We start from the raw sequence: 27,928 nt of genomic DNA on the forward strand, positions 1-27,928 counted from the left end.
GGTCATACCCTACTTCCCATCCCCCTCCACTTCATTACAGCAGGCCATAGGATCTCACAGTTGAGGTTTCAAGTCATAGATCTAGTTGGCACTAGTCGCAGAGGTGGTGATAGGGTCAAACTCCTTCGGGAGAAGGAAGCTAGATGGATCCATACCCTTGGCACTCTTGAGCCCCATGGCCTGAACCGGAGATATGAACAAGTTTTTTGACCTCTACTGTTGTAGTACCCACATAATTATATCCACCGAGGACCAGAGTGTTGCACAGAGGTACGGTCCCTTCACATCACATAATCCCTTTCTTATGTAAGTGGTAGGACTTCCCTTTCCCTCCCCTTTCCCCTTCTTTCTTCCCCATCCTCTTTACATTAAGAGACAAAGAACCCATTGCATCGATACCACTACGAACATGTCCTTATCACATGCATACGTAGGCCATATCTATATATATAATTGCCTTATTCTGTCTGTCTGTCTGTCTGTCTGTCATGCTCCAAAATTGTGTCCTTACGGTGACACAAAGCTGATTGGCCGCTGGGCTCGCCATGGCCCCGCCCCCCCACACGGATTGGCCGCTCGCCCAGGCTGCGCCCCCACACGGATTGGCCAGCCGCTCGCCCAGGCTCCGCCCCCCCCCACAGATTGGCCTCTCGCCCCGGCACCCTGCAGGCATTGGCAATTCAGCCACGCCACGCCCCGTCCCCCTCACGCAATGCACGTTAGCTCTGGCCCCACCCCCTCCCTCCCCCCGCGCATTTCTCTAACTGACACGGCTGTCACGGAGGTGAGTACGGTACTCCCTATCCCCCCCCAACCCCCCCCCCCCCCCCCCGGCCCCCGCTCCCAAAGGGGTGGTGTGGATACTCGCATGGTTACAAGCGCTGTCACGGAGGTGAGTACTGTACTCCCTCCCCCTCCCCCGGCCCCCGCTCCCACGGCAGTGGTGGGAGTGGTGTGGATACGTTGGTAACCATGCTCGCATGGTTACAAGCCCATCAAGGTCCTGCTGCGCCGGAAGGTCCACACGCACACACACAAACATACACGCACATCAGATCACACTCACACTCACTCTCATACACACCTCACACACACCTCACATCGCATCCACATACTCACGACATCCTGGGATATCGCTTGCTTCTCGGCGGCGAAAATGTGCTGTTGTGATCTTCCAGGACCTGACGGAGGATCACATGGCCAGAAGCATGTGATATCCCCGGATGTTGTGAGTATGAGCGCGTAAGTGCGATATCGTCAGTGTCTGTGTGTGTGAGTGGATGCGATCGGGTGTGTGTGAGTGGATGCGATCGGGTGTGTGTGAGTGGATGCGATCGGGTGTGTGTGAGTGGATGCGATCGGGTGTGTGTGTGAGTGGATGCGATCGGGTGTGTGTGTGAGTGGATGCGATCGGGTGTGTGTGTGAGTGGATGCGATCGGGTGTGTGTGTGAGTGGATGCGATCGGGTGTGTGTGTGAGTGGATGCGATCGGGTGTGTGTGTGAGTGGATGCGATCGGGTGTGTGTGTGAGTGGATGCGATCGGGTGTGTGTGTGAGTGGATGCGATCGGGTGTGTGTGTGAGTGGATGCGATCGGGTGTGTGTGTGAGTGGATGCGATCGGGTGTGTGTGTGAGTGCATGCGATCGGGTGTGTGAGTGTCGGCAGAGGAGCAGGGCGTGCTGGAGGAGGCTGGGAGCAGAGAGGCTGATCATGGGGAAGAGGGAAATGCTGATGCTGAAGGAGGCTGGGATGGGAAGGCTGGGAAGAAGGAGGCTGGGAGGAGAGAGGCTGATCCTAGGGAAGGCTGGGGAGAGGAGGCTGATGCTGAGGGAGGCTGGAAGGAGAGAGACTGATGCTGAGGGAGGCTGGGACGAGGGAGGCTGATGCTTAGGGAAGCTGATGCTGAAGGAGGCTGGAAGAACAGAGGCTGATGCTGGTAGAGGCTGATGCTTGGGGAAGCTGATGCTGGGGGAGACTGGGAGAGGAAGGCTGATGCAGAGGGAGGCTGGGAGGGGGAGGCTGGGAAGAAGGAGGCTGGGAGGAGAGAGGCTGATCCTTGGGAAGGCTGGGAAAGGGAGGCTGATGCTGAGGGAGGCTGGAATGAGAGAGCCTGATGCTAGGGACAGAGACCCTGATGCTGGGAGGAGAGAGGCTGATGCTGCGGGCAGAGAGGCTGATGATGCGGGTAGAGAGGCTGATGCTGGCGCAGCATGGCGGATGGAGCACGTTTGGTAATGCGCAGCATGGCGGATGGAGCACGTTTGGGAGTGCGCAGCATGGCGGATGGAGTACGTTTGGGAGTGCGCAGCATGGCGGATGGAGCACGTTTGGGAGTGCGCAGCATGGCGGATGGAGCACGTTTGGGAGTGCGCAGCATGGCGGATGCAGCACGATGGCGAGTGCGGAGTATGGCGGATGGAGCATGTTTGGGAGTGCGCAGCATAGCGGATGGACCACGTTTGGGAGTGCGCAGCATGGCGGATGGAGCACGTTTGAGAGTGCGCAGCATGGGAGATGGAGCACGATGGGAGGTGCGCAGCATAGGGGATGGAGCACGATAGAGAGTGCACTGCATGGGGGATGGAGCACGATGGAGAGTGCCCAGCATGGCGGATGGAGCACGTTTGGGAGTGCGCAGCATGGCGGATGGAGCACGTTTGGGAGTGCGCGGCATGGCGGATGGAGCACGTTTGGGAGTGCGCAGCATGGATGATGGAGCACGATGGGGGGTGCGCAGCATAGGGGATAGAGCACGATGGGGAGTGCGCTGCATGGGGCATGGAGCACGATGGGGAGTGTGGAGTATGGCGGATGGAGCACGTTTGGGAGTGCGCAGCATGGTGGATGGAGCACATTTGGGAGTGCGCAGCATAGCGGATGGAGCACGTTTAGGAGTGCGCAGCATGGGAGATGGAGCACGATGGGGAGTGCGCAGCGTGGCGGATGGAGCACGATGGGGAGTGCGCAGCATGCGGAATGGAGCACGATGGGGAGTGCGCAGCATGGCGGATGGAGCACGTTTGGGAGTGCGCAGCATAGCGGATGGAGCACGTTTAGGAGTGCTCAGGATGGGAGATGTAGCACGATGGGGGGTGCGCAGCATAGGGGATGGAGCACGATGGAGAGTGCACACCTCCCCCCAACACACACACGCGCGCGCGCGCACTGCACAACACACCACACACACACACTGGAAACCACAAACAACTGCCCTACACAGACACCCACACACAGACAACGCTGCACACACAAATATACGCACATACTGCACATATATATAACAAAAATCATACATGAACTACACAATACGTAAATTCTAGAATACCCGATGCGTAGAATCGGGCCACCTTCTAGTACATACATAATCCATCTGAGGCATCCTGGGTTCCTATCTCCGAACCACCTCTTATTTAATGGGGCATATGGTCTAATCAAACCGTTGATTCATTACTCTTCCAATGATGTAAAAATCTATGTATTGATTGTGTCCTCATCATTATCCCATTTTATTTACCACAGCGTAAATATGATATTAAATATATGATGAAATATGTGAATATGTGATTATCGTATTACATTGTGTCCTAATTCCTCTTTTCTACTTTACAGAACTAATACCACTGCGTGACAGTGGTATATCAGTATGTCACTCACTCCTGCACCGCAACATGTAAACCGGGTCCGGACACATGGCCATGTGACTCACTGTTACGCCCCCATCATCACATGCCTGTCACGTGTGCGTTCCAAGGCTCCACTTCCGCGTTCCACGGAGCACTTCCTCCACCATTGGAATTCTCCTACGCATGCGCAGGACGCCTGTTCCCAGCAGACACCATTCCACACGAAAACCGGAAGTAACGTCACAGCACGCTCGTGGTTAAATAGATGCTTTTCCTGCACTCCTTTCACCCCACAGGACGTGCGATCCAGCTCTGCGGCACCACTGGCGCTTGGTAAGGTGGCTCACTCAGACATTACCATACCTATACCACCAACGTATTGTACATTTATCATCTGTCATTTTACTAATTCTCCTCTCTTCCTGGCTAGCTAGATTTGACTCTATCCTGGGCCAACGGACCTCCCTCCATGCCATATCCCTCAGAGTCACTAGGTAACCGTCTCTTCCCTTTCTTCCTCATATCTTTTTCCCTCTCTATTCTCACTTAATCCCTCTCCACTTTCTTTCAATACAGCGGCATTTAGTCTCTATATCTTGATCACCAGGATGAATCCTGGACCTTGACTCCTCATTGCAGGAACATCCCTTCTCATGTAATCTCTATCCAAGTACTTCTCCTAACAAATCATTAGGTAATTCCTTACAATTCCCTTTTGTTACTGTGTCTTCACCTCCTATTGTTGGTAACACTGTTCTCATGTCATCCTTCTGTGACCACAGATTCTCGGTCAGGCATACCATCCTGATTCTACACGTGAATCTTGGACATCTATTTTTACTCCATAAGAGTCACTGACAGATATACCTCTAGCCGCAGCGATCCCCCTAGGCTATACTTACAGAGCTAATAGGTAATATTGCATTTTACCACACTCACTATCTCTTTTCATGGCGACGGTGACTCTGTTAACATGATGTCCTATTGGAACCATAGATACCAACATCCCACTGCAAGAACTGCCATTCACCTGGGACACACATGGTCACAAGTGCGGCCTTATATACCAAAAGGGATATAACCTACCAACAAGGTAATCACCACTTTACCTCTCGAATAGGAGCACCTACCAAGACAGACATACTCCCTAGCCCAATTGATCATTTTACATTTTATTTTATTCTTCTAGATATACTTAATACTCTCTGTCTCAAATCTCCCTGGTCCTAATCCATAAAACCTCTCAGGATCCAACATACCATAGATCTCCCGGGGCTTTCCACGGCTTCTGGCACTGGGTATGTCATAGTGATCACCATTTTCAGCTTTTCTTTATTGTGCTCTTTCTGTTCTACCAATACAATTTCCCTTATTCTACTTGTCTTTCCCCTTTAGCTATCTCCAAACGGAGGGCCCTACATTCTTGCAACTACTCTGCATTTATACTGCATCATCATCTTATTACAAACTAAGGTGAGCATCCTTACCATGCACTTTGTGCGGACACTCCACAAATTCTTGTATCTCACCTCCACCCTGCTACCATGTGGCACCACCACCACGACTATTAGGTCCTATATATTTATGGTACACAGTGTTTCAATGTTACAATATCTGTATGATGTACCCTTGTTCCTATGTTCTTGGTATCACCCCTGATTCTCTCCTTGTTCCTAAACTTTGCCTATTGTACCCAGATGAATATACCGATTTAATGTCATTAATTCTATTTATCTTTGTTCTTTTATTTTGTTTTCTCACTTGTAAATAATATACTCAGCCTGTCCGACCTGATGAAGGCTTGCTAGCCGAAACGTCGACTCCTGGCGGACAATTGTACAGCACTGTTTCACTTTTGGCACTAAATAAAATAAGAGAAAAAGGATTTTTGACATCCAACAACTGTATTCCTCCTTTTTTTGGGCATATGGGAAGTGGTAGTGTGCCGGAGTTAACCTCCAATGCTAGTCTTATTTTCTCCTGAGCACCTACAAGAGGTGATGCATGGTCTTTTTCACTTTATTACTTCTCTCTTCCCAGACTCCCCCCAGCCTCAGCCTCTCTTCCCAGCCTCTCTCTCTTCCCAGCCTCCCCCAGCCTCAGCCTCTCTTCCCAGCCTCCCTTCAGCCTCAGCCTCTCTCTTCCCAGCCTCCCCCCAGCCTAAGCCTGTCTTCCCAGCCTCAGCCTCTCTCTCTCTCTCTTCCCAGACTCCCCCCAGCCTCAGCCTCTCTTCCCAGCCTCTCTCTCTTCCCAGCCTCCCCCCAGCCTCAGCCTCTCTCTTCCCAGACTCCCCCCAGCCTCAGCCTCTCTTCCCAGCCTCTCTCTCTTCCCAGCCTCTCTCTCTTCCCAGCCTCCCCCCAGCCCCAGCCTCCCTCCTCCCAGCCTCCCCAAGCATCAGCCTCCCTTCTCCCAGCCTCCCCCAGCATCAGCCTCCCTCCTCCCAGCCTCCCCCAGCATCAGCCTCCCTCCTCCCAGCATCAGCCTTCCTCCTCCCAGCCTCCCCCAGCATCAGCCTCCCTCCTCCCTCAGCATCAGCCTCCCTCCTCCCTCAGCATCAGCCTCCCTCCTCCCTCAGCATCAGCCTCCCTCCTCCAAGCCTCCCTCAGCATCAGCTTCCCTCCTCCAAGCCTCACCCTCCCAGCTTCCCCCAGCATCAGCCTCCCTCCTCCCAGCCTCCCTCAGCATCAGCCTCCCTCCTCCAAGCCTCACCTTCCCCCTCCCAGCCTCCCCCAGCATCAGCCTCCTCCAGCATCAGCCTCTCTCCTCCCAGCCTCCCCCAGCATCAGCCTCCTCCAGCATCAGCCTCTCTCCTCCCAGCATCAGCCTCCTCCAGCATCAGCCTCTCTCCTCCCATCCTCCCCCAGCATCAGCCTCTCTCCTCCCAGCCTCCCCCAGCATCAGCCTCCCTCCTCCCTCAGCATCAGCCTCCCTCCTCCCTCAGCATCAGCCTCCCTCCTCCCTCAGCATCAGCCTCCCTCCTCCCTCAGCATCAGCCTCCCTCCTCCCTCAGCATCAGCCTCCCTCCTCCAAGCCTCCCTCAGCATCAGCTTCCCTCTTCCAAGCCTCACCCTCCCAGCTTCCCCCAGCATCAGCCTCCCTCCTCCCAGCCTCCCTCAGCATCAGCCTCCCTCCTTCAAGCCTCACCTTCCCCCTCCCAGCCTGCGGGCAAACGGGCTCCTTCGGTACCCATACACCGGGGAGCGGACTACCGTTGGGAATCCATAGTAGTCAGAAGGAGAACATCAAGGTGCAGGGAAAGACAGCCGCCATCACCTGTCCAGGGAGAAACACAGAAGCCGGCTGCGGGTCCCGTACATCCAGCCGTTTGGTTTACCGAGGACTTTGTACCTTTCTTGCTGAGTGAGTACACCCGTGCCATCCGGCGCCGTGCTGTCCCTGCAACCCTCCACCTCACCAACCCTGCCTCCCCGTCACATCATCGGGCCCCGGGACCACCAACCCCTACCCACGGAGGGGAAAAACAACATCCCAGCTGCTCCCTACCATCGCTCCAGGGATCCCTGTCACCAGCAGCGGTGGTGCCCATGTTCACCACGACCCGTGGGTGGCGTCACAGACTAAATTCCCCAAACCAACCACCCCTTTCACTCACGGGCGAGGAGCGCCGCTCGAGTCCCCGGATCCGGACCACCGCTCGAGCCACCGAGCAGCAGCAGCAGCGCCGGACCCGAGCGTTAACAAGAGCGCAGCAGCGACGGCGTCCTCCCCGCCCGTGACAATAGCCTAAGAGCGGTCCCAAGCCAAAGGTGTAGATGTTGAACAGCAGGGGTCACCAACTGACCCTTTGGGGACACCAGCAGATAGTGGCTGAGATGAAGAGGTGGTGTTAGAATGGGAGATGCTGACAGTTCGGTTGGTTAGGTTTGAAGAGTTCCAAGATAGGGCCAAGTCTGTGATGCTCAAATGAGAATCTGTAGTAGGACGGAGTGGTCTACTTGCATACGCAAAACACCACCTTCATCTGGCCTCAGCAAGGCAGAGAGAAGAGCACGTGCGCAGGAGTGCTGTGGAGAGCTCTGTGTGGATGACATAGAATGCGTAGGACACGCCACACTGAATTTTTGCCCAAGCTGCCGGAAAACCTAAATCCGCCTCTATTTTAGACACTTCCGCAGCTGCTGGGTTTTCCCCAAGAACAAACAAGTCACCTCTTTTAAAGGGAATGTCACCAGGTTTTTCTAACCCATCTAAGAGCAGCCTAATCTAGAGACAGAGACCCTGATTCCAGCAATGTGTCACTTACTGAGCTGTTTGATGTCATTTTGATAAAATCAGCGTTTTCTCTGCTGCAGATCTAGCAGATCTAGAGAGCTCATGAATATGCTGGACTACCTGAAGCACAACAAGTAGTCATCTTACAAAATCACTACACTAAGCAGCCCAATAAGTGAAATATTGCTGGAATCAGTATCTCTGCCCCCACGTTATGCTGCTCTCAGATTAGGTGGCAAACACCTGGTGATAGACTCCCTTTAATATAAGCATACATGTATGCCTCATATCAGATGCCTTGTTGTGGATAAATCCTATTATCACTTTATATAAGTGTCGCGGGCGGAGGAGGGGACGCTGCGCTCTCCCACTGCTCGGGTCCGGCTGCTGCTGCTCGGTGGTGGCTCGAGCGGTGGGCCGGATCCCGGGACTCGAGCGGCGTTCCTCGCCCGTGAGTGAAAGGGGGGGGGGTGGTTTGGTGTAGGGATATTGTCCGTGACATTGGTGACACCACCGCTGCTCTGGACGGGGATCCCGGGAGCGATGACAGGGAGCAGCTTGGATGTTGGTTCTTCCCTCCGTGGGTAGGGGGATTGATTGTCCCGGGGCCCTGTGAGGGGTAGGGATGTTTGGCAGGCGGGCTACGGGGCCTGGTGAGGTGCAGGGTTGCGGGGGCAGCGCTGTGCCGCACGACACGGTGGTACTCACTCAGCCAGTAACGAATACACATTCTCCGGTAAAACAACGACTGGATGGACGGGTCCCACAGACGGCTGCGGTGTTTCTCTTCCCGGCAGGTTGATGGTGACTGCTTTTCCCTGCACCTGTGTAGGTGTGTACGGTTCCAATGGGTTCCCACCGGAAACCCGCTCCCCAGCTTGGATGGCTGCTGAGAGAGCCCCTTTTGCCTGCAGGCTCTGGCCCTGGGAGCTTTAGCCTTGGCAGTGACTGTGTTTCCCTTCACGGTTTGAGCTGTCGCCTTCTATTGGGACTTGACTGCTAGGAAACCCCGGAGGTTCCCTTTGCTAACGGATTTGACAAATTCAACGGCGACTCCTAGCCTTGTCGGGGTCCGTAAGCCCTGCCGAATGGTGCTGGCTTCTCTTTGTTCACTGGTCATGGTACCGCCGGGCCACCGCCCGTCCATGGTCCACTACAATTGGCCTCTCCTGCAGACTGTCACCACCGTCTGCCAACCTTGCTGTACCGTCCGGCCCACACACCCGGACCGCTTTCTGTCTGCTCTGCTACCATTTCACTTCCTTTCCTCTCAAACTCTCCAAACTAAACTGCACTGCTTTTCCCGCCTCCAGGACTGTGAACTCCTCGGTGGGCGGGACCAACCGCCTGGCCCACCCCCTGGTGTGGACATCAGCACCTGGAGGAATACAACAAGGATTTTATGTTTGGCTTAGGTGTGCCTAACCAGGGTGTGGGGTGTGTTGGTGTAGTACCTGTGACGACCTGGCTTGTCCAGGGCGCCAAATAAGTGTGCTCCAGGCTATGGGGAGGACGCTACCAGAAAGAACTATGCCTCCAGACATTATAATTAGAAGGCGTTGCCAGTGTGATGGACGCTCTCTGTTCTCAATCACACACAGCTTTGTAGTGAGCTAAGAACAGACATCTGCAGGTTCCTCTCAGCTTTATGACTATGGTATTGTAAAGACTCCCAAGCACAATAACAAACCACAAATGCTGAGTGACATTGATTACAATTATGACAATATTAACCATAACCTTTTCTCTGAGGAGATACTGGAGATACTAGATGGCCTTAAACCACTGGACAGCACCAGAACACCATCCCCAGTCGTACCACTCCGACTCAGGCTTGACAACTGTCACAGTGCTGCCCATTCTCCAACTTTTAATCTGTTCTCCAGGAATCATCCAAACAAGAATTTAAAGGGGTGGTTCACCCATTTTTTTTTTCATTTTCTCTATGAGTTCCACTTACCATTATAGGCGTTTTCTTCATTGGCTTCTATTTCCAGTTCTGGCACTGAGCGGCGCTATCCTGCATGCTCAGTGCCTGTCACATGACCCCCTGGTGCTGTGGTCACTAGTATCCTCTTACGTCCCGTCAATTCCGGGCTCTCAAACTTGACGGGTACGTCAGAGGATGCTGGCGTCATTCAGATTGATTGACAGGGCTGTGGGTTGAGACTACCGCACGTCACAGCCCAGCATCGAAGGGAGGATCCGGAGGACACCATTGTGGAGCGGTGAAGACGGCTGAGTGCCCGGCAGATGGTGAGGCACGGGGCGCCAGTGTGGAGTACAGGGGGAAGGGGGGGGGGGGTTCTTCAGCTGAAATCCCCCCTGTCACGTAAGTGTGTGATCTCACTCTCTCCACCCGCCCGCTCTGCTCCGATGTCAGGAGAGCAGGCGGTGTCGGGCAGTGTGATCACGTCCTCCTACCAGCAGCACTACAGAATGCAGCAAGACACTGACAAGCTGGTCGCATGCAGCACCGCATGTGTCAGAGCAGAGCATGTCACCACTCTGCTCTGTCACCTGTCCCGCTGCAAGGGACCAACTGTCTCCATTCTGTCACCTGCACCACAAGCCACAGAGTGGAGCAAGTTGGCGACAGAGCACCTCTTTCCCCCCCCCCCTCTTTTCTTTCCTCACTCTCTTCTCTTCACCCTTGCGCCCTCTCTTCTCTTCACCCTCGCGCCCTCTCTCCCTCTCTTCTCTTCACCCTCGCGCTCTCTCTCCCTCTCTTCTCTTCACCCTCGCGCTCTCTCTCCCTCTCTTCTCTTCACCCTCGCGCTCTCTCTCCCTCTCTTCTCTTCACCCTCGCGCTTTACCCTCCCGTTCTCTCTCCCTCTCTTCTCTTCACCCTCGCGCTTTACCCTCCCGCTCTCTCTCCCTCTCTTCTCTTCACCCTCGCGCTTTACCCTCCCGCTCTCTCTCCCTCTCTTCTCTTCACCCTCGCGCTTTACCCTCCCGCTCTCTCTCCCTCTCGCTTTACCCTCGCTTTACCCTCCCGCTCTCTCCCGCTCTCTCCCTTTACCCTCCCGCTCTCTCCCTTTACCCTCCCGCTCTCTCCCTTTACCCTCCCGCTCTCTCCCTTTACCCTCCCGCTCTCTCCCTTTACCCTCCCGCTCTCTCTCTCGCTTTACCCTCCCGCTCTCTCCCTCTCTCTCGCTTTACCCTCCCGCTCTCTCCCTCTCTCTCGCTTTACCCTCCCGCTCTCTCCCTCTCTCTCGCTTTACCCTCCCGCTCTCTCCCTCTCTCTCGCTTTACCCTCCCGCTCTCTCCCTCTCTCTCGCTTTACCCTCCCGCTCTCTCCCTCTCGCTTTACCCTCCCGCTCGCTCTCTCTCGCTTTACCCTCCCGCTCGCTCTCTCTCGCTTTACCCTCCCGCTCGCTCTCTCTCGCTTTACCCTCCCGCTCGCTCTCTCTCGCTTTACCCTCCCGCTCGCTCTCTCTCGCTTTACCCTCCCGCTCGCTCTCTCTCGCTTTACCCTCCCGCTCGCTCTCTCTCGCTTTACCCTCCCGCTCGCTCTCTCTCGCTTTACCCTCCCGCTCGCTCTCTCTCGCTTTACCCTCCCGCTCGCTCTCTCTCGCTTTACCCTCCCGCTCGCTCTCTCTCGCTTTACCCTCCCGCTCGCTCTCTCTCGCTTTACCCTCCCGCTCGCTCTCTCTCGCTTTACCCTCCCGCTCGCTCTCTCTCGCTTTACCCTCCCGCTCGCTCTCTCTCGCTTTACCCTCCCGCTCGCTCTCTCTCGCTTTACCCTCCCGCTCGCTCTCTCTCGCTTTACCCTCCCGCTCGCTCTCTCTCGCTTTACCCTCCCGCTCGCTCTCTCTCGCTTTACCCTCCCGCTCGCTCTCTCTCGCTTTACCCTCCCGCTCGCTCTCTCTCGCTTTACCCTCCCGCTCGCTCTCGCTTTACCCTCCCGCTCGCTCTCGCTTTACCCTCCCGCTCTCTCTCTCTCGCTTTACCCTCCCGCTCTCTCTCTCTCGCTTTACCCTCCCGCTCTCTCTCTCTCGCTTTACCCTCCCGCTCTCTCTCTCTCGCTTTACCCTCCCGCTCTCTCTCTCTCGCTTTACCCTCCCGCTCTCTCTCTCTCGCTTTACCCTCCCGCTCTCTCTCTCTCGCTTTACCCTCCCGCTCTCTCTCTCTCGCTTTACCCTCCCGCTCTCTCTCTCTCGCTTTACCCTCCCGCTCTCTCTCTCTCGCTTTACCCTCCCGCTCTCTCTCTCTCGCTTTACCCTCCCGCTCTCTCTCTCTCGCTTTACCCTCCCGCTCTCTCTCTCTCGCTTTACCCTCCCGCTCTCTCTCTCTCGCTTTACCCTCCCGCTCTCTCTCTCGCTTTACCCTCCCGCTCTCTCTCTCGCTTTACCCTCCCTCTCTCTCTCTCTCTCGCTTTACCCTCCCGCTCTCTCTCTCTCGCTTTACCCTCTCTCTCTCTCTCTCTCTCGCTTTACCCTCTCTCTCTCTCTCTCTCTCTCTCGCTTTACCCTCCCGCTCTCTCTCTCTCTCTCTCGCTTTACCCTCCCGCTCTCTCTCTCTCTCGCTTTACCCTCCCGCTCTCTCTCTCTCTCTCGCTTTACCCTCCCGCTCTCTCTCTCTCTCGCTTTACACTCCCGCTCTCTCCTGGCATGGTCAGTACAGAAATCTCTCAATCGTGGAGGGGTGAGAGGGAGTAATAAACATGGAGTCCCTACTGTGTCTGTGTATTTATTTCTAATAAACTATTTTTCTCTGTGTGATGTCTTTTTTTTTTTTAAACCCTTTATTGGAGATTCTTAATGGCCAGGTCAAACTTGGCCTGACATTAAGAATCTCGGGCTTTATACCAGCTGGTAAAACATAGCTGGTATTAACCCCTTATTACCCAGCATGCCACCTGCCACCAGGGCCACTGGAAGAGTTGGATACAGCGCCAGAAGATGGCACTTCTATAAAAGCGCCATTTTCTGGGGCGGTTGTGGACTGCAATTCGCAGCAGGAGCCTAGAAAGCTTGGGCCACCCTGTGCTGCGGATTCCAATCCCCAGCTGCCTAGTTATACCTGGCTGAACACAAAAAGTGAGCGAAGCCCACGTCTTTTTTTTAAAATTATTTCATGAAATAATTTAAAAAGGGCTTCCCTATATTTTTGGTTCCCAGCCGGGTACAAAAAAATATGGCAAAGCCCACGTCATTTTTTTAAAAATAATTTTTAGGCAAAAACCTAATTATATTATATTATATTATATTATATTATATTATATTATATTATATTATATTATATTATATTATATTATATTATATTATATTATATTATATTATATTATATTATATTATATTATATTATATTATATTATATTATATTATATTATATTATATTATATTATATTATATTATATTATTATATATATTAATATATTAATATATTAATATATATATATATTAATATATATATATATTAATATATATATATATTAATATATATATATATTAATATATATATATATTAATATATATATATATATTAATATATATATATATATATATATATATATATATATATATATATATATATATATATATATATATATATATATATATATATATATATATATATATATATATATCCACGACATGGGCTTCGCCCATTGAGCACCAGAGCATTTTAGTGCTCTTTCATCCCTACTCATGACCACAGCGCCAGCCGAACAAGTAATCAGATGACTCCCGTGTTGGCCGATTACTTGTTCTGTGTCCCCCTGCATCCATCACAGCGTGTACCGACTGAGTTCCCTTGAGTTCAGTCCAGCACTGGAGTCAGCTGATCTAAACTCAGCTGAAATCCAGCCCGCACACGCTGCGATGGATGCAGGGGGACACAGAACAAGTAAGGTCTAAGCCACATGGCGCGAAAAACAGTGCGAGTGGAGTGAGAGAAAATATCGCATTCCATTCAGACCAATATTAGCCTGTGTGTCAGCGCACATGAGCAATTATTTTCTCAGCCCTAATTGGACCGAGAAAACAATCACAGCATGCTGCAATTGTAAAGCAAGACTCTTTCTCTTTCTTTTACCCATTGAAGTGTATGGGGTGATATTAAGGGAAAAAAAAACAAAAAAACAAAATCGCACTGCACTTGCGGTACATCGGTGTACGCAAGTGCAGTGCGAGAATCGCAAAAGCCCAAAAGCCGACTACGGAGGAGAGAGGAAGAGAAATGCCTCCCACCCCTCCTCAGTGCTGGCCCGCCCCTCCTGAGTGCCGGACCGCCCCCCGCAGCTGAGGTCTGCTCGCACAGTCTGACCTCAGTCGCAGGGACACACGCATGACACTCAGCTCTGCTGTACTGAGCATGAGCCGAGTGTACTGTGAGGGGATTGCAGTAATCCCCGTGTGGCCCCATCCTATTCGGCCGACAGTTAAAGCTGATCTGAACTCCGCTGAACTCCTGTACACACAGCCCGCACACGGTCACATGTGATCGGCAACAGGCAGTGACTGCTGTTAAGGCTACATTCACATGACCATTACGTTTTGCGGGCCGCAAAATAAAATAAAAAAAAAAAAAAAGTCCTTTTTTACGGATGCATCAGTGTGGCATCCGTATGCCTTCCGGTTTTTTTTTTGCAGACCGCAAAAAACGGAAGCAGCAAGAAAGATGGATGGATGGATGGAAAGATGAGAAAGACATATATAATGTCCCACCTCCCTGCATATTCTAAGCTGGCACCCTTAGAGGTGCTTCGCCTTGTATTTAGCCAAAAAATAAATAAATAAAACAAAATGACATGCGCTCCCCCTATCTTTTGTGGTCAGCTAGGGTAAAGCAAACGGCTGCAGCCTGCAAACCACAGCTGGCAGCTTCACCTTGGCTGGTAATCCAAAGCAGAGGGCACCCCATGCTGTTATTTTAAATTAAATAAATAATTTTAAAACAAAAAACACGGGGTTTCCCCCTAAATAGGATCACCAGCCAAGGTAAAGCGGTTAGCTGTGGTCTGGTATTCTCAGACTAGGGAGGTCCACCGTTATTGGACACTCCCCAGCCTAAAAATAGCAGGCTGGAGCCACCCTAGAAGTGGCGCATCCATTAGATGCGCCAATCCTGGTGCTTCACCCCAGCAAATCCCGTTGCCCTGGTGCGGTGGCAAACAGGGTAATATATGGGGTTGATACCAGATGTGTAATGTCACCTGGCATCAAGCCCTGGGGTTAGTGATGTCAGGCATGTATCAGATACCTGACATCACCAACCCAGTCAGTAATATAAAAAATAAAAAAAAAAATATAAAAAAAAAACAAAAAACATTTTTATTTGAAAACACACTCCCCAACAAATTCCCTCTTACACCAATTTATTAGAAAGAAAAAAACAAATCCAGGTCTGTTGTAATCCAAGGGGGTCCCACGACGATCCATACCATAGTGAATGTCCCAGTCAATGAACAACAGAATGTTCCCTATTGGCTGGGAGAGCTGTGCAGTGACCTGAGCTAACATCAATAGGTCAGCCCAGGTCACTGCAGGGCACAACGAGTGCTGCTATCAGGAGGTTAGCGAGGTACAATACCTGCGATGATCGCTGAACTCCTGACAGCAGCGCTGTCACTGAGTTCAATGACCGCCGCCTTCACAAACCAAGTATCGCGAGAGGCCCGTGACGTCACCACTAGTCACAGTCTCAGGTCGACAGCGAGAGGTGATGTGACAAACTGCGGGCATAGAAGGCAGTGACGACAGCTGACGTCAGGAGTGCAGGTAATGAACTTACTAACCTGATGGTAGCGCTTGTCATCCCCGTGGCTGCTGACACTGCTGTGCGGGCAGCCACGGGGCTGGGGCTGGAGCGGGACACAGACTGCACGGGCACCCGACGGAAGTCACACGGAAGTGCTTCCGTGTTGCTTCCGGGAATTTTGCGGACCCATTGACTTGTATTGAGTCACGGTACGTTATTACGGAACAGAATAGGACATGTTCCATAATAACGGGAGTGCACATACGGCATCCGATGTGGTTATTTTTGTAGGATCGGATGCACATGGAAGTGCTACCGTGTACCATCCGATCCTACACAAAAAGATATTGAAAAGATGGTCCTGTCCGTGGGTCCGCAAAACAAACACAACAAACACAACAAACACAACGGTCATGTGAATGAGTCCACCTGCAGCTATTGCAGCGTGTGCAGGCTGTGAGATCAGTAGTCAGCTGACTCCAGTGCCGGCCGATAAATTCTGTGTCCCGCTGCAGAAGGATCCGGTAAAATAACAGTTGCATGCGCTGCACATTTAATCCACAGGATCCAGTCATATGCGGTTTGCGCTGATGTGAAAGTAGCCTGCAAAATGCATGATACGGACGACCCACAGACTAGGCAAGAGGGTATAAAAAAAAATACACAATCTCATTACCCCTTCATTTTTTTTTCCCCCAATTATTTTTTTAACATGTTGCGCTGGCTAATAATCATAATTTCTACACACACACACACACATACGCACACACACACACACAAGAACAAGCAGAAGATAGCCGCTTTCTTCCCCTGGTTGTGCAGAGCTGGGAGTTTCGGCTGTCTGTGTGATTGCTCTCAGTGCATCCACACTGGGAAGAGGCAGGGAGGAGACTTTGGGTGGTGAGGAGAGTGGGTGTTTTAGATAAGTTAGATACAGCCCTAGAGCCACAAAGAATTATGGGAGTTGTAGGAAATGAACCCAGGAAGTCAGAAGAGAGATTAACCCTATCAGAGTTGGAGCCAGAAATGAGGATGTGCTGCTAGTGCACAATAAAAGGTAATATTGCTGAAAAAACAATGTGATGCCCTGGACTATCCAGGTCGTCCCAGGTAGACACACACACACACACACACACACCTTCCAGTTAGGCAACACCAGTCAAACATAGAAAACCTTGTCACCACCCTCCAGGTTCAATGTCCACACCAGGGGGGGTGTGGGTACAGGCTGTTGACTCAACCCACCGAGGAGTTCACAGGTCTGGAGGCGGAAACTAGATAGTCAAGTTCGAGAGAAAGAGAAAAGAGAAGTTCTGGCGGTGAAGGAGGGAGGTTGTGTCCAGAAGCAGACCTGTGCTCAGGCCTGCCACAGAATACTCCGGTGGCTGGGTTGGAGCCCAGTCACCACTGGCAAGGAGGCAGACGGTAGTGGCCGTTTGCAGGAGACCGGTAATACGACCGGTGGAACCGTAAGGGACCGGGGCAAGGTAGTGGCCCACCGGAACCGAACCGGGGAGCCAACTGGATACCGGAGCACCAGGCAGGGTACTCCGACCCCGAACTAGGCTATAAGCCACCACCATAGTCAAATCAACTGATTGCGGTCTGGACCTCAGGGGTTCATTCCCACCTAAGTCCCGATTGAAGGCAACAGCCCAACCATTCCGGATAAGTGCCACCACCAAAGGCCAGAGATCCAAAGGGCCAGCGTCTGCGGGCAAACTGGCTCCTACGACACTAATACGCTGGGGAGCGGACTACCGGTGCCTAGGCACAGGAGTCAAGATTCACACACGTGCAGGAGAAAGGCAGACATTGCCAACCTAACTGGAAAAGCTGCAGCCGGCTGCGGGCCCCGTTCATCACTCAGTTTGGTTTACCAGTGACTCCAGTGTCTTGTGGTGTCAGAGTGAGTACACCAGTGCCATCCGGCACCACACCGCGCTGTACTGCAGCCCTTCGCCCTGCACACTGGGCCCCGGGACCAACATCCCCCTACCCACGGAGGGGTCAACACATAGCTGCGCCACTACACTGCTCCCGGGAGTCCCCGTACCTTCACCGCAGCGGTGGTGTCTACAAATCACCACAACCCATGGGTAGCGTCACGAACTATCATTCCCAAACCGAACACACGCATCTCCCACGCGTAGCGCCAACCCCCCCCCTTGCAGAGCGACGTGACCCCCGGGTCCGTGAGAGGCTTGAGCCACCACTCGCAGTACACGAGCATGGATCCGAGCGGCTCGGCGCTCGCAGCCGAGCCCGTGGGGTGGTACAAACATAATAGATGTGTGGAGAGGCACGTATTAGCAAGATTTATCAGAAAAAAAAAAAAAATCAGTTTTGGTAACTGGACAACTTCTTTAACTATAACAAGCTTTGAAGGGTTAAGCATACCTCTTATGTGACCCCTTACTCAGTTAACCAAGGCCATCCCTTGTTGACTCCTTCCTTCAGATACAAATTCTACAAATTTTAGGCCAAAATCGTTCAAACATCGTCTCTAAGGAAATCCGAAACTTCCAATTCTCTGTCGCACAATGACTAATTTCTGCTAACCAATTTAGAAACTCTCCCCTGGCCTTATTAATTCTGAGTGAGCATCCCACCAAGTAAGGCGAACCACAATCTCTTACCAGACCAAAATCACATTACAAATTAGTTTCCGAAGTCAACAAATCGAATTTTAGGTCTCTAACTAGATTCCTGGATGACAGCATGCTCAGGTCGTTCCCCCCAACATGCCACACTAAAACATCCGGCGGGCAATTAAGTCTGGCATAATAATGTAATTGATGTAGAACTCCACTCCATAGCATGCCCCTAATCCCAATCCTATGTACATTTGCCTCCTGCCTGTTAAGATCTAAAAATCTACCTTCAGGTCTTTGACCTGCAACACTACAGGAGGCAAGACATAAATACAGATAAGACACACTTCAACTATATTCGTACATACAACTTATATCCATTACATTTCCAACAACCAATTTGCTTCACCACACTCTTAACCCCCACCTAGCTGCTTCTGTTGCCATACTGATTCTGAAGGAATGGGATGCAAATTCTTTCATCGTTCAAACCTAACCTTTTCAATATACAGTATTCCTAAAGACCGCCATAAACAAACTTGGAGAGCCCCCCTATCCTCATGAATTAAAAAAGGAGCTATCCTGGAGAGAGCCCTGTCGTGATATTTTGTGTGAGAACTATGGGCAGGGAATGGAGTTGAACCCACAAGTTCCCCGCAGTTCATTCCCGCGGGCGTTCTTGTGAGACTTGGCGTGAGAACTCCTGCAGGCATTGAACAGAGGTGGACTCATGATGTCACTGCCTGCTGTGCCTCACACACTACTGTACGACCAGTTGCTGGGAAGTCATGCGGTCATTTCAATTCACAGCTGTGGTTCTCACATAGAACAGTGAGTGAGGCTGCAGTGGCTGCTCTCTCAGCCAATGACAAACAATCCGTTCTGGCTGGGACTGGATTAGGGTTTTTTTAGGGAAATAAATTGGTGAGTGAGGGTGTCTCTTCTCTTTATTTAATAATTTTCTCATTGCGTGACTTTCAGGTTTGCTTTAGGGGGAATGTCATGGGACCTCACTATGGATTACTGCAGATTTTTTTTTTTTTTTAAATACCTTCATGAATGAGGGCTGTAGTCTGTGGAGAGGGGTGTTTATTCAAATAAAATGTAGTTTTTATACTTTCAACTACTGGATTAGTAAGGGGGTGGTGTCTAATAGACGCCCACCCATTACTAATACCAGGGCTTCATGCCAGCTGGAAATTCACATCATTCATATATTATCCAGTTCACCACTGCACCAGGAAGAGCCGAGTACAGTGCCAGAATTGACACATCTAATGGATGCACCACTTCAGAGGAGGCTGCAAGTTGCTCGGTTTAGGATGGGACGCACTAAATAACCATCAACCCCCAGTTTTTGCTGTCCCTTGGCTGTTTTTTTTTTTTTTTTTTTTTTTTTAAAATGCGGTGGACCCGTCGCGAGCGGCGGGGCGCTGCGCTCGCTAACGCTCGGGTCCGACGCTGCTGCTCGGTGGCTCAAGTGGTGGGCCGGATCCGGGGACTCGAGCGGTGCTCCTCGCCCGTGAGTGAAAGGGGTGGTTGGTTTGGGGAATTTAGTAGTCCGCGACGCCACGCACGGGTTGTGGTGAAGATGGGCACCACCGCTGCTGGTGACGGGGATCCCGGGAGCGATGGTAGGGAGCAGCTGGGATGTTGTTTTCCCCCTCCGTGGGTAGGGGTTGGTGGTCCCGGGGCCTGGTGGTGTGACGGGGAGGCAGGGTTGGTGAGGTGCAGGGTTGCAGGGACAGCGAGGTGCGGTGCCAGATGGCACAGGTGTACTCACTCAGCAAGAGATGCCCAAAGTCTCCGGTAAACCAAACGTCTGGATGGACGGGTCCTGCAGCCAGCTGCAGTGTCTCTCCCCGGACAGGTGATTGTAGCTGTCTCTCCCTGCACTTTTGTGTACTGTGTTGACTCCAATGGCTTCCCAACGGTAGTCCGCTCCCCGGTGTATAGATACCGGAGGAGCCCGTTTTGCCCGCAGGCGTTGGCCCTTGGACTTCTAGCCGGTGGCGGTGGCTGTATGTCCTCACGGTGTGCGCGGTTGCCTTCAATCGGGACTTGGTTGTTAGGGAACCCCGGGGGTTTCTGTCACATTCGGATTTGACTATTGACTGCGGCTCCAAGCCTGGTCGGGGTCCAATGGCCCTGCCTGGGTGTGCTTAGCTTCACTAAGTTCCCCGGTCCAGTACCGGTGGGCCACCGCCCAGCCCCGGTCCTTACGGCTCTGCGGAGTTCCACCAACTCCTGCAGACGGCCACCACCGTCTGCCAACCTTGCTGTCAGTGCCTGGGCTCCGACCCAGACACCTACAGTACGTGACCTCTCTGTCACCTCCTGAACTGAACTCCTCCAAACTCCAACTCCAACTGACTGCTTTTCCCACCTCCAGGCCTGTGAACTCCTCAGTGGGTGGGGCCAACCGCCTGGCTCCGCCCCACCTGGTGTGGACATCAGACCCTGGAGGGAGGCAACAAGGGTTTTGTGTCTGACTAATGTAACTGTCCGGGGGTGGGGGTGTGTGTGTGTGTTTTGTCTATGGCTACCTGGCTAGTCCAGGGCGCCACAGACCTTACACTGGTTTGTTTGATTTTTTAATTTATTCAAATTGGTTTTTTTTTTCTTTTTAAAAAATTATCAAAAAACTGGTACCCAGGAGAGGTGGTTGCTGGCGAAGTACTCCCAGAACTATGCACCGACTGGGTACAGGACCCTAGGACAGGAAAGATCTTCAAGCCAACCTTTTAACACATGCACAGCAAAGGGGACCAGCAAGGACCTTGCTGACCCTAAAGAATCCTAAGACTCAGTAGCAAAGAGAACCGGGGCCAGGACCAGAGAATCCATCCCCACAGGGCTCACGCTACCGTCAGGCAGACAGAAGTGGACAAACCACAGACCGGGGACCCCCAATGTTCCATACCACGGTTCCATACCCACTTACCAGAGACAGGTGCAGGGAAAGAAGGTACCATAGAACCAAACTGGCACTTGGACGAAGGGGACCAGGAGGCGATACCAGCCCGCCTCGGGCAACCAGTTAAACAACCCAAAATGAGTAAACCAGTTGCACTGAATACCTGCTTGGACTCCTTCTGACACCCACCGCACCATACACCCGATTGGGCAATACCCTACTTGCGGAGGGCCAATAATTTAGCTGCTAATGTGAAGGTCCAGGCTATGAATCAATTGTCCATATAATAAGAAAATCTGTGTTTTGTATGATTATTTCCATGTGAATATCAGGATACACCTTTGGAATGTGAAACAAATTATGCTAGGCTGAATAATGCAAGTATTCATAACACACAGATTGTATTCATAATCTATTGGTTCTCACCAGCTGGAATGTGAAGCTGAGTCTTTATCTCTTACTAACCAAGATGAATAAGCCAAAATGTACAATGACCAAAGAAGAAGTATTCAGTAACTGGTTCAAACTGGTATTAGAAAGCCAGTAGCAGGCTGATGACGTACTATATAGACTGTGTCGGTTATCTTCAACCAATCAAGGACAATGTTGAACTGAATAACTGTGTATTTTATAATATACGGGTTCGAACAGCATTGAGCTTCTCCCGTATAGAGACACATCTCTGTGTGGTCATTTTTCCTCATACGTACATCTGATTTGGAATCAGTCTCTGTGACCCTGAAGACCCCTTAGCAGTCTCCCCCAACACGAATACCATCAGCCCCAGTAGACACATTCTGCAGCGGCGGCTCCCTATACTTAGCCGCAATACCGTAAGTGGAGTCACGAATAAACTCTTCACAAAGCCCCTGTAAATATCCCCATTACAAAAAGGGCTCAGGGAACGGAACCGGGTAACGGCCACCATCGTGACATTCCCAGGACGTACAGTACCTGGAACAGAGTACCCCATATCCCTGGGTGCTACAACCCTTTTTCCTGGCATTACGAACAGGATTGAACTGGACCCGGTCAAATCAGGTGACGTGTGCCTTAAAAGTTGTATTATATGGACTGAACTTTATGGTTTGAAACATCGCCATTTTGCTGTGAAAAATAACTGTGCCACAGCAGACCAAAAGGTGCAAAAAGAAATCCACCCACGACTCCTGTAAGCACGGGCGGAAGCAGGCAGTGACCTGACCCGGAAGTTCCCAGAGGTGCTCAAGTCCCACGAGAGAGTGGTAAGAAACACCAAGGGGGATCAGAAAATGCAGGCGCCTGATAGCGGGAACGCAGCGGGCCCAGCTCCGGTAGATCATGCGGCAGCACCCGGAGCCAAAGCGGTGGTGCGGATTACCCTACCATATGTCCCCGGAGCAGTGTGGCTGCACCAATATGATGGCAAACCGGACGCCTTACCCGGGTTCAAAAAGAAAATATGCACAGTGTTCGACATGTATGCATTGACCAGTAAACAGCGGGCATCTGTTGTGCTGGGACAGTTGACAGGCGCAGCAGAACTGGAGGTGGAAACCTGGTCAGATGTGGATCGGGAAACTGTGCCCACGATCTTTGAAAAATTAAAAGCTGCTTTTAAATCCTGCACAGAAGCAGAGCTGCGGATGGACTTAAAAGTGCAGGCAGCGACCCCAGGATAACATGAGAGACTAGACTATGCGTTTGTACCGCCCCCAAGCTGCTCAGATCCAGTCCTTCTGTAGGTGGCTCGAGGGTCTCCGACCCGGGGGTCTCGCGGTCACTGCAAATGAAAAGGGGGAGTGAAGGGATGGTGAATGTAAGACGTATATGTACGGGCTGAGCCATACGGAGTTCGTGACGCCACCCATGGTATGTGGTGATATTGGACACCACCGCTGCAGTTACGGGGCACCCGGGGGAGATGTTGCGCAGCAAGTTGTTAACCCCTCTGTGGGCAGGGATGGTGGCCCTGGGACCCGTGGGGATTGGTGGTGCAGGGAGATGGGCGACCGCAGGGTGCTGCTGTACTCACTATTAGAAACACACACAAGTCTCTGGTAAACCAAGGTGATGGTGGTCGGTGCCCGCAGCCGGCTGCGTTCAGGTTTCCCCACCCGGCTGGTGGTCTCTGTCTTTCTCCTGCACTTGTGTTAGAATGGTGGACTGCCTGCACTTGCAACTTCAGGAGTCCGCTCCCGGCTGGATGTGGCCTAAGGACCCCTTGCCCACAGACGCTGGCCCGTGGGATCTCTGAGCCTTGGCCTTGGACGGTTATCCCCCTTTGTGGGCTGTTGCCTTCAATCGGGACTTTGGGTGGGACAGGACCTCTAGTCCTGGACGCAATCAGTTAATTAACTAGTTCCAGTCACTTCTGGGCCTAGCTTCAGGGTCTGAGTACCCCCTCTGTGTGCTACGGTTTCCGAGTCGGTTCCCCGGGTCGGTATCGGCGGGCCACTACCCTGTCCCGGTCCACCTCGGTTCCACCGAGCAGTCTTCCCGGCTCCTGCAGACGGAGACCGCCGTCTGCCTCCTAGCCAAAGGCACCAGGGCTCTTGGGCTATGTGCGCACAGTGCGTTTTTCGCGGCGTTTTTCGGGTGCGTTTTTGGCCTCAAAACTGCATGACTTTGCATGATGGGGCCCTTCCTGCAGTACCAGTGTGCCAAAGAGATGCTGAGGAACATGAAGGAGGCTGGGAGACAGTTGTGGCCCCTAGGCAGCTCCATTGGTTCTGGTGATAAAGAAGGATGGCACCATGAGGATGTGCGTTGATTATAGGCAGATTAATCAGATAAACCACAAAGATGCCTATTCACTACCCCGTATAGAAGAATCCCTGGCTGCATTGAAGGCTGCTAACTATTTTTCCACCTTAGATCTCACCAGTGGCTATTAGCAAGTCTCCGTCGCAGAAGAGGAGCGGGAGAAAACTGCATTTGCCACCCTGATGGGATTGTGTGAGTTTAACAGCATGCCCTTTGCAATCTACAACGCACCTGGAACGTTTCAAAGTTTGATGGAGTGTTGTCTGGGACACCGCAACTTTGAGACAGTCCTACTCTACCTGGATGACAAGATAGTCTACTCGAAGACCTGCGAGGATCATCTGGAATACCTAACTGAGGTATTCGAGGCACTATCCAGGTATGGAATGAAGCTGAAACATCAAAGTATCACCTGTTGAAACCCAGGGTCCAATACCTTGGACACATTGTCAGTGCAGAAGGAGTGGCACCAAACCCAGAAAAGGTAACAGCCATCAAGAGCTAACCACGACCAACTACTTTCAAGGATGTCCATCAGTTCCTGGGCCTGGTAGGATACTACAGGAGATTCATCATAGGCTACATGAAGATGGCAGCTCCCTTACAGGAACTCCTGGTAGGTCAAACCAAAAAAAGGGAAAAACTTCTGGTCCTCCATTCGAATGGGGCAAAGAAGAAGAAAACTCCTTCATAAAGATGAAGTTAGCCATGACTGGTGACGAGATTCTGGCATACCCTGATTACAATCTACCCTTTGTGCTAAACACAGATGCCAACAACGTGGTAGTTGGAGCCATGTTGTCCCAGGTACAGAACAGTAATGAGAGAGTTCTTGCCTACGCAAGCAGGGAGCTTCGCCCTACGGAGAGGAACTCTGAGAATTACAGTTCCTTCAAGTTGGAGTTCCTGGCGTTTGTCTGGTCTTTCACAGAGCGGTTTAAACATTACATGGCAGCCGCGAAGTTTACCGTGTTCACGGATAACAACCCTCTGATCCACCTGAATACAGCAAAATTGGGTGCATTGGAGTAGCGGTGGGTGGCTCAACTAGCAAATTTAACATTTCACCAAATATCGTGCTAGTTGCAAGAATGCCAGTGCAGATGCATTATCCAGGATGCCTCACCTGCCAGAGGAGGGAGAAGATGTGGATGAGTTGGAAGAAAGAGTTGCCAGCTTTCCATCGCCCTTGTGCCTCCCAGTACCAGCAAGCCTATAACAAGAATCAAGAGGCTGCATTAAACCAGTTACCTTATCACGGTTGGAAAGAGACTCAGGATGGTGACCCTGCTGTGAAGTTGGTCAAGAAACTGATCACTCAACCAGATGCACACCTAGGACCTGATGCTCCACCAGAAGCTCAACAATTGTGGAAAGAAAGAAGCAGGTTATACATCCACAGAGGAAAAACATGCAGAAGTGTTAAAAACCCTAAAACTCACGAAAGAGTGTGTCAAGTGCTGATACCCAGAAGCTACATCCAGATGGTATTAGAAGCTTACCATGATCGGGCAGGATACTTTGGCTGGAAGAAATTGAAAACATTGCTGCGAGACACATTCTATTGGATTGGAATGAGAAACTCCATAGAAAACTGGTGCAGAAACTGTGGTCCCTGTGCACTGAGAAGAAAGGATCGCAACAACCAGAATGCGCTGCTGCAGCCCATTGTTACCAAACAGTCTTTGGAGCTTGTAGCCCTGGATCACGTGAAGCTGACATCCAGTAGAGCAGGCTACACCTAAGCCTTGACAATAGTAGATAATTACGCCAGGTTCTTAGTGGTCATCCCAGTTAAAGATTTTACAGCAAAACAGCAGCAAAAGCCTTTCAAGCACATTTCTGCATACCACATGGATACCCTGAACAAGTATTAACAGACCAAGGCCCTGCATTTGAAGCCGAGATTTTTCAGGAGTTCTGCAACCTGTACGGATGAAAGAAGATTCACACTACTCCGTACCATGCACAAACCAATGGCACGTGTGAACACATGAACCAGATTGTCATTGAATTACTGAACACTCTCCCACTAGAGGAAAGAAACCTGTAGCCTGAGAAGCTACCAGACCTAGTGGATATCTACAATACCATCCCAGTGAGTTCAACAAACACTACACCAGCGTATCTCATGAGAGCAAGACCTGGAAGACTACCAGTTTATCTAGAGATGGAAGTCATCATGCCAGAACAAGAAGATACAAGAATGCGTTGAGAACAGCTTGAAACCAGAGTCAAGAAAAACAGGAAAAGGACTTTAACAAGAAAGCAAAAGCTGCTCCCTTTGTACTATGAGAAATAGTATTGAAGAGAAAGAAGAATTCACAAACTAGATGATCAATGGGAAGCAGAACCTTTCACAGTGTTACCTTCAAACAGAGACAACAAGAAAACCGGTGTTATTACCAAGGAAAAACTACATCTACAGTATCTAGAGACCATTTAATGAAATGTCCAGAACAACTCAAACCTCAAGAAGAGATTCCCAGTATCCCTGAAGTACAAGAACCAAAAGAAAAAGGTGATACACACAATACTTTGAGATTTTCCTGAAAACTGGCATCAATATAACAGAGTAATCCTTGTACCAGTGTTGACGTTCCCACAACAAGTGGAAGAAATCCATCAAGAAATCATCCAAGAAAAAATATCTGCTGTAGCAACACCAGAGGAGCCTACAGAAAGTACACTTTAAGACACTCAACCCAGAAGATTGAGAAGTGACAGGCCAGGCCAACACTCAGTTCACTTAGTAACACTAGAGTGACAAACACTGCATACCAGAGCACTACAGAGGCAAATTGACACACCAGGTTTAAGCAGGTCTACATGCATTAACTTAGGTCAACCTGCACTCAGGTACAGAAAGTAAAGCAAAAATGTACAACAGTAAATGTAAATATATAAAAAAGTAAATGCCGAGTTAACTTGCCTTTTGAGTGTTGTGAAAATGAACAATTGAAAAAGTTGCCAGTTTTTGAAATCTTTTTGATAAAAATGGACCCAGGCTGCAGGACTGGCAGCAGCCAACACAAACTTGTGTCCCTGTGAATAGTTGCACTACTTGTACCCTACCAGGGTACACCCATCCAGCGGACATTGCTGTGGGTACCGCCACCAGGAGAGGCTGAGTGCAGGAAAGGTCTGCGGCAGAAGCGGCCGAGACCTGGTCACTAAGGAAATCGGTGACCTGCCTCCATAAAATGGTTCTGGGACCAGGATCTTTGGGTGGTGGGTGCAGGGAGGGATACACAGGTTGCAATGTTGAATTAATGACCTCCCCTGCTTCGGATGGGATGAACCCGTTATGTCTTACCAGTTGAAAATAAAATAAAAAAAAGAAAAAAAAAGAAAAATATGTAACTAGTTTACCTTGCAGCCCGAGGACGTGCTGGAATTAACGAAGGGGGAATGAAGCACCCCTAAACCCCTTAGGGTACTACAAGTTTCTGCATCCCCACCAAATTTTTTTTATTTTTTTTTTTATTTTCAAAAAAATTAAACACTGACTTTTTTTCCCATGTGAATCACCAGGACACACAGGTGTTTCAAACAGACACATGGTCCAGGTGAATACTTGGGAGGTGTGAAGATGTGTGTTGACTTTAATTAGTACATACGAAAACGGACACTACACGGACTGGAGGTGTGAATAGGTGCTGCTCTTACAAACCTCAGTCATATCATGTCTTCCACTATAGCTGTGCCCCCGTTATAGCACTTTTGTATCTCACGGGCAGCCAGGGTTGTAATATTGTTGCAATACAGCAGAGCTGTGAGAGCTGCACCAAATGTATTTGTAAGCAAGCAAAGTTCAGTTCTACTGTTCTGTGGTAGTTACTTGTCTCACACTGGTAACGTCCCTTTCATATAAAATAATCTCTGGAGTGGGAGTTATCTTACAGGTATCATCCACCCCATAGCCTGGAAGATCTCTGTAGTGCCCCTGAGACCATCAGGGTGCCACCAGGTTCTGCATCCCCACAAGGATGCAAGGCCTACCGTTTTAGGTACCAGAACCCCAGTGCCAACAAGAACTCAGGTAATCCCAGTTTTTCCCAACAATCCCGTATACAATGGTACTTAGCTAGGGTGGGACCATGGATGGTCG

This window comes from Anomaloglossus baeobatrachus, chromosome 9 (assembly GCF_048569485.1).
Source record: "Anomaloglossus baeobatrachus isolate aAnoBae1 chromosome 9, aAnoBae1.hap1, whole genome shotgun sequence".
Taxonomy (NCBI): Eukaryota; Metazoa; Chordata; class Amphibia; order Anura; family Aromobatidae; genus Anomaloglossus; species Anomaloglossus baeobatrachus.